This window comes from Dermacentor silvarum, chromosome 1 (genome assembly GCF_013339745.2).
Source record: "Dermacentor silvarum isolate Dsil-2018 chromosome 1, BIME_Dsil_1.4, whole genome shotgun sequence".
Lineage (NCBI taxonomy): Eukaryota > Metazoa > Arthropoda > Arachnida > Ixodida > Ixodidae > Dermacentor > Dermacentor silvarum.
The window spans coordinates 205006547-205014521 of NC_051154.1; positions in this window are offsets into that span (position 1 = coordinate 205006547).

Here is a 7975-nt window from a genome sequence, read left to right on the forward strand (position 1 = left end):
TCTCACTATCGAGGCACGGCGGAAGGACATCTCCATCTGTCGTAATGCAAACACCAATGGAGCCGCTAGGCCGTCGAACTCAGTCGCGTCTAACCCCTTGTCATGCACTCTCAGGGCTTACAGGTCTTAACAAAGGGCGCCGCCACTGGTGGTGTAACGAGCTACCGCCGCCTGTGTTGCCTGGTTCGCGCCTGCCTTGCGGTTGAGTAAGACGCACAGCAGGCGCACGGCAGGCGCGAGACACTTTAATCCGGACAATGCTGCCATGGTGGTCCGAAGGCACATATTCACGAGAACACCACTCCAAAGCAAGCTGTGACTCATGCCAAATATGCCGTACCACTTGCAACGTGGTGTTTACGAACGCCACGCATAAGAACCTGTTGGAACGTCCTCCTGCAACAGTACATCGTAGGAATGCAGGATCGCGCATCATGTCACTGCGCCCGTCAAAGGCCTTGTTAGGAAGGCTTACTCTGACATTCTGTAATTTGGAAATTTGCGAGAGCCTCAATCGCCGTCCTCAGATATGCAACCTCCACGCTCCCAGATTTATTACATCTGCGTTCTGGCATCTGTGAGGAAAGAAAACTGCTAATTACCTAGCTGGTATTGATAACACCAGTGTAAGGTAAAAAACAATAGTGGTACGTTAGGTTACGGGTGGCCCCGCATAATTATCCTTTTCGGAAACGAAGTGAGGGAGTCTTGAAATTAAAGATTTCGAAACGCGGTGTTGGGGACCTGACTATATCTGAAGGTGACGCGTATATTAAGTGCATACTTAGAAGTTACGTCGGTGAGTGCTCCGTTTCCGGAGGATTGCGCACCAATAAAATGTGCAACATTATCGGGCGGCTTGATTTATTTAAGCACGGATTCCTTTCTGATGAATACGAATGTAGTGGTGGGACTTCGAGTGCATAAACGGGAGCACACGCCTTTGTTTTCTTGGGTCTCTCCGGTGAGTGTACGAAGGTGAGGCAATCAAGAAGTATTAAAAACGTAAATTTTTAAAATAGAAATTTTGGCGACTGATTAAGCGTTATGATGTGAATAAAGAGCTAAATGAACACGACACAAAGACGACAGTTGTTTGGAAAAATTATTTTGTACACTTTTTCAACCTGTGTAATTGTTTCGATTGTTGTCGCGGCGTTCGCACTTTGTCGCGGCGATAGCACATTTAATGCATGTGACGGATAATAAGACACAAAGAGAATCAAGGTAAAGACTAATTCAAACGTTTGGCCCCCACGAGACAAGACGCAATTCTTATATGTGGTGGTCTTCCTTCTAAGCCTATACTCCGTCAGATATGTTTTCATTGTGGCCCTGCAAACATTTATCCTCTCTTTAACACATGCGTAAGCCTATACTTATCAAAAGCTATCTGCCTTAGTGGTAAAGCGATGATGATTACTTGTACCTTGTTGCTTTTATTTCCGCTGTTCTCTCTCAAGCGAGTTGGCTGGCAATCCGAAAGGTCAGCGTACGACGCTAAGCACTGATTGAGTATAAGCGGCTGGGAAGTTATCATGCGCAGGTCTAATAAATAGACGTTTTGCAAGATTTGCACAGCGTATTCGGTTGTTTTCTAGTCGCGCCATGACACATGTTGTGTTTGCCACCTGCTCGCTTACCTGCTCGCTTACCTGCTCACTGCGACTTTCAAACAGCTCAAGAGCTCAAACTTACCTCTCTTCGCTTACCCGAGTTATCAACACAGAAAGGTTTAATGGAGTGGGGTTACTAGATAATCGCTTTCAAAGAGCACAGTCAACTACATGAATGGTTTGCTACATGATACATAAAGCATGACCCACCGTGGTTGCTTAGTGGTTATGGTGTTGGGCTGCTAAGCACGAGGTCACGGGATTAAATACCGGCCACGGGGGCCGCATTTCGATCGGGCGAAATGGAGAAAACACCCGTGTACATAGATTTAGGTGCACGTCAAAGCACCCCAGGTGGTCCAAATTAATCCGGAGTCCCCCACTAAGGCGTGCCTCATAATGAGATGCAGGGTGGTTTTAGCGCCTAAAACCCCATGTTAAAATATGAAGCATGCGTTGGGGGGCTTAATGTGAAACAAACTCCGCACCGAAACTTTTCGCATGGAAATACGCACGGAACAAACCTTCACACCGCCTAAATGTACTTAAAGCGTTTACCTCCAAACGAGCTGCCACAGTACACCGGTTTACCTTGACTACTTTTCGCAAGGCCTGAAATTTGCTTTTAATTGGTTATCGAGGCGTAAATAAATCAGCCTTGCCGAGAAGTTGTTATGCTGCTGTGACTACTGCACTGTGACTACTCTTCAACCCGACGTTAGGGTGCCTGCTTGGAGGACTGCTTCAGTGTTTCCGACAGGGATTATTCTCCACCTTTAGCAACTCCCCATATATGCCCCCTAAAAAAAGGGTATTATATGAGGATCATGTGTGAAAGGCAGTCTCTAGACGCAGGACGTCATAACACTGAGTTGAAAAGCAGCTACTGTAATGCCATTGCGCTATTCATTGGTGTCATGTTCGCTTGACGTGCATAAGACAATGTGCACTGTTATCTGCAATAAAATACCTAATGATTTCAGCTCATCACATCATTGCAACTTTTTCGCATCGCTGTTCGGCTCGTTACGATGCAAGGGGGATAAAAACAATCTTATCTGAAGCAACCTCATGATCCTCCTAACGTCCTGCGACTCACCGTGCATTGGATTACATAACTGAACTCAATAACGGTGTGCATTTCACAGTCAACAACAACAACAACAAAAAAAAGGAAACGGAGGTGTATGCGTACAGTTGGTGTTGTAAAGTTCCCGTTAACTTGCTATTTTACCTTCGTTGTACAGTAATACAGACTTTTTTTAAACCAGTGCAGTGTTTGCAAAAGTTAGGTATTAATGAACTTGTGCAACAATATTAACAAAGCAGGCAGAACAGAAGCGAAGCATGCACAAAAAGCCCCGAGAAAGTGCCGAAACAGAGACTGTGTGGCTGAGTGCCAGTACCGGGCCCACTGAATGACAGTTTGCGCTTCTTTCAAGTAAATATAAGCTTTCCGCCTATTTCCAGCAAAAATGTGCAATTGGAGGGCGATATAAGATTAGATCGTAATAAGCGATATAAGCCAGCGCGTTCCATTACCTGAAAATCGGGGCAAATCGTTCGCAGCGGTACGCCGCGGTGTAAGTAGATTTCAATGCGAGCCGTCGACAGCCTATCCACACTAACGCGGTGCCAACTGTGCTGCTACCTGCAGTTCGATCTCGTGGCGGGTAGTGGGCCTCGCTAGCAGCGCGTTCCTGTTCTCGTCGGTTTTTCACGCGGCATGACCGCGAGCTACCAGTTTCCCGAAATATATCCCGTTACCAGGAAGGCGTCGTTTCCGCGCTTATCTGATTGCCACAAGCACTCCAGTTCGTCGAAAGCCTTCCTTCGAGCCTGTGCTGGCATCGCAACGCTCCCTACGGTACTACCTAGGTCTTATACGAGTGTTTAATGAGCTGCAGATAGTCTTTCTTCTTTTGCCTGCCTCGAATAATCGGGGTTGGCATTGTTTATCAGCAGTCTTGTCATGGAACATATTTCAGAGGCAGAAGCAAAGCATGCGTGGTACCGTGAGCGTTAAAGGTATATTCCAGACCTGCCGTGTCAGCGGCACATGACAAACGGACGCTTACTTCAAGACAAACATTGTGCAAAATGACGTTTGACATACATTTCATTGTAATTTATATACTGGGTTATAGAAGCCAAGAATAACCACAAAATTCTTTTCCGTGGGTTGGAATTGCAAGGAATCAGATAATTATTGCTTGTGGCGCTGATGATAATGTGCATAATTACAAACGTGCTCATACAAACGCGCGAGCGTTCGTTCATTTCGATAATATAGCAGGAACGTCGGATCGCATCCGTGTGGTGTTGCCCTGGACTGCACTCATCAAGGGCCAACTACCTATCCAGAGGGGAACTATACATCCAAGCCACCCATGAGCTAATGATATAATGTGCATCAGTTTCTTGCGGTGCTTCTTCAAGCGAAAGTTTCTTTGCTTACTCTGCTGGAATTCGCGTCCTTCCGTGCTGTCTAGCCGAGTAGGACACAGTAAACCGGCTTATATAGCACGTCACTGACTCCCGAAATAATGCTAGTGAGCGCACCTGTGTTGGCGACGTAATAAATCATTAAATTACGACATAAAAGCTGGTCATCTAACGTCTCCTCAGGTATAGCTAAAGCACACAACTGTTATTGAAACAGCTAGCACATCATGCTCAGCAACGTGTTGTGAACCACGCTTCAACGACAAATAAAACAAAAAAATCTACATCATCCTGCGTGGCCTTCGCCTTGACCCTACGCTTGGCGCTACGCGCAACTTTCTCGTTCGAATACTTTGCGACACGACATAACCCAGCATGAACGTTAATAAGAAGTCACGTACTGTCGAAATAAATCACCGCAGCCGTTAAATAATTGAAAAAAACAACGTTTTTTAATAAGTGAATTGTTTTGGAACTTACGTCACATGTGCATTTATCAAGCAGTATTTTATGATCTGCGCCTATTTGAGAACCTGCGTTCAGTTTTACTTTCACCAGAAAAAAAAACAAGAATCTTAAAAACTGGAGTATATTCTCAGGTAATGTTCTGCCAAATACAGTAGCAGAAATTAACATGATTATCTTTTGTGTATGCTAACACAGCACAAGGCCTAATAAGTAATTATCGGTTTATTTTGAAAATCATGCTCTCTTGTATGGCTGTAACGAACAGGCCCCAAAAGCAAAATTACCTGTTAACTAATTTCTAAAACTCAAGCGAATGTTTCTGTTTAGCACATTTCCTATCGATAGAGCTTATCGTGCTGTTCTTTCTTATTCTTCGATCACAGCTCATGCTGCTGCCTACCAGTCACAGAAAAAAAAACTGATTTAAAAAGATAGCGTTGCCGTTTTCAAATCTGTATGTCCCGTTTTGTTTAGTTTTTTTTTTTTTCCTGACATCACTCGTACTGGTTGTGTCGTTTTAGTGACTGCATTGGGATAACTGTAAAGATAACATACTGTGTTGGACCAACGCGGAGATATTCCTGAACTCTTTCGTGCCATAAAAGTGTATTTACCTCTCTGATTTCTGCACAGTAAGTTCACGCTGACTTTTACTTTCTCGCCACTGGGGCGCGATAACGTAAAATGATTCCAAACTGTTTTGATTCCAATTTCTGCAATCAGCCTCCACGATTGGTCAAAACATTTTCGGGCCGCTCCCAACTTCGTCTGTCTGTCACGCAACGTCACGAAAACCGCGATAGCTCCCCATCTGATATAACGTGTACTCAGTTATTATGCATGATTAAACCGCACAAAAGAAAAATAATCATTCCTGATTCGATGTCTTTTCATCATTAGCCCTCTGCTATTGGTCCAATGTTTTCTGGCTACGCCCACTTCGCCTGTCTGTCACGCGACGTCACAAAACCGCGAAAACTCACCACGTCAAAGTGACGTGTACGCGAAACAAATGCATTAATATGCCGAACAAAACTGAAAATTTTTCTGAATAGCCACAGACTGCCCAGTTCCGAAAGGAATCAAAGATGGCTGCCTGCCGATCGCTCAGGCCCTCGCTACTCGCACCTGCTGGTGAGCATGTATCTATTTGCGCATGATAGACCTTTTTGCGTGGCAGTAAAACGTTATCGAGCCCTTTCGACACGCATACGACATCACTCTGCCAACTCTTCCTTGTTGGGGATCCGTTTTAGCGGCATTCTTATCCTTCCGCAGCACGCCGCCGCGATTTTTGACCAGCCACCGCAAGCTAAGTAAGGCGAAGGGGACCAATCGGAGAAGCGGGCCCCACCCTATTCATGCGGTTATCTATTTTCACTGTGCTGGCTCGGCCCCATCGAAACCCTCTCCACTAGAGCTTGCTCCTCGCCTCTTGTCAGCCAATTAGATTAGAAAAACCGCTGAGTCTAGACAATGTTATTGGTTTTGAAAGTGAACAAAGGTGACCTCCTATAAACAAGGAGAGAGTTTGATTGGGTTGTTCAGACAACGCTGCGGGTCACCGCCAGATGCTTGCGTCGGTGGTTACGTAAATTTGACGTCAGGAGTTTGGAATCAAAATAGTTTGGAATCATTTTACGTTATAACGCCCCTGGTAAATTAGGAAGGCAGCGTATTCTACAACTTCGTTTTGGTCTCCATACTAACAGCAGCTGTTACAGGACTACAAAATAAGAAGACCGGTCCGGAGGACGGCAGTCTTTTCTTAACCTCGATGGAAGCTGTCTCATTAAACAACGGATAGCGAGCTCGGAGATTGCCCACCTCAGCTTGAGCTCGTGCGGTAAAGAAGAACCTTTACCTCACGAGCTTCTGCATATTAAATACAAGATGACGAAAAAAAAAGGTTTTCTCAGCACTGACTGCATGGAACTTGATTAGTTTTGTTCCATTAAAAAAACGTAATATCGATCAACTGTAGTGACTATAGATTCTTTATTATAGCCCTTATTTCTTAAAAACAATTTCGGGAATTAGAAAATTTAATAACTCAGACATCAACTTTGCAACTCTGTAACTTAGAATCATATTCGGTAAACTGCACCACCTATTGCTAAATCTAAAGCGGACAACATTGATATACATTACACCACTCTGAAGTATACCACTAATATATCAGCGAGACTTTGGCGAAACACGCAGTAACATTGTAATAATTTCACGGCAGATGAAAATTTATCGATCACATTCGTCCGCTTGAGATTCTCTTGCAGAAGCAGTTTGCAGAACTGTGATATACGTTCTTAACGCAGAGTTATGTATTTGTAAAATTTGAGCTTCAAATATTTTTACCTTACCATTTTTTTTTTCAATTTTTGTAGAAGGTATGAGGCCTGGATCACATTCTACACCCTACAATAGGTAGAATTTAATTTTATGTCTTAAATGCAACGAAGTACGTTTGAATCAGTCCCGCAGTTGTCTATAGTGAGAACATTTCTGCGTTTCACATGAATTTTAACAGAGAAATCGGAGTTGGCCGTGAGCTAAAGCTCCCTCTTAATGCACGTGTCTATGCATCACTTACAGCATTCGCCTAAAAGCAAACGTCTTCCAATAGCCGCAAAACTTGTGCGTCTATAAGATCAGTGTCACTCATAACCGGATAAAGTTATACAGGAGGAATCATATGCGCCTCTGATTCTGCTAATTCCTGGGTAGGTCAACCAAAAAGATCTTATTTTTATTTTGAGCAGGTATGATTCGTCATATTATGTGCGTTTTCTGAGGTTACCCAGGGTTTACTTCCGAGATCATTAAAATGCCAGGCTAGGGGAATGAATGCGAAAACCCTACGCGGCATTTTGTCGAAAAATTGTCGGACGGCCCTACGGCCCTAACAAGCAGCGAAAATGTGGCAAAAATTATATTGTAGGGTAATTACTCTAAGTTGGCAACAGCCATTTAACGGCGATTCTCCAAATATTTTTTTATATATGGGCTACCCTATTCTTATCTCATTGGGTATGTACCCCTGGGTATGTGCCCACTTTTGGCCACTCCTCCAGAATGAGTACGTGTCACTGTCAAACAAGGAGTACAGGATGCTTATGTGCATTTCTTCAGCTAAGACAAACATCATAGATCGCCTTAGTCCTCGTGACATCACAGAATGAACGTCTCAGTGTGCATCTGCCAGATTCGATCTTCGTATTTCGGCATACCGTGGGAACTGTGTAATCCATAAATATATCTTAGCATTGCATGCGACAACACGTTACATAGGATGAAAGTAGACAAAGTTGTACGCATTGTATTTAGTTCTATAGCGTTTAATTAACAACTTCACCAAAGCTTCGCTTCACATAGATTCCAACATGTGCGTTGGATCTGCGTAAATGTTTCTACACAGCTTCAGCATAACAAATGTCGAGCATGAAATG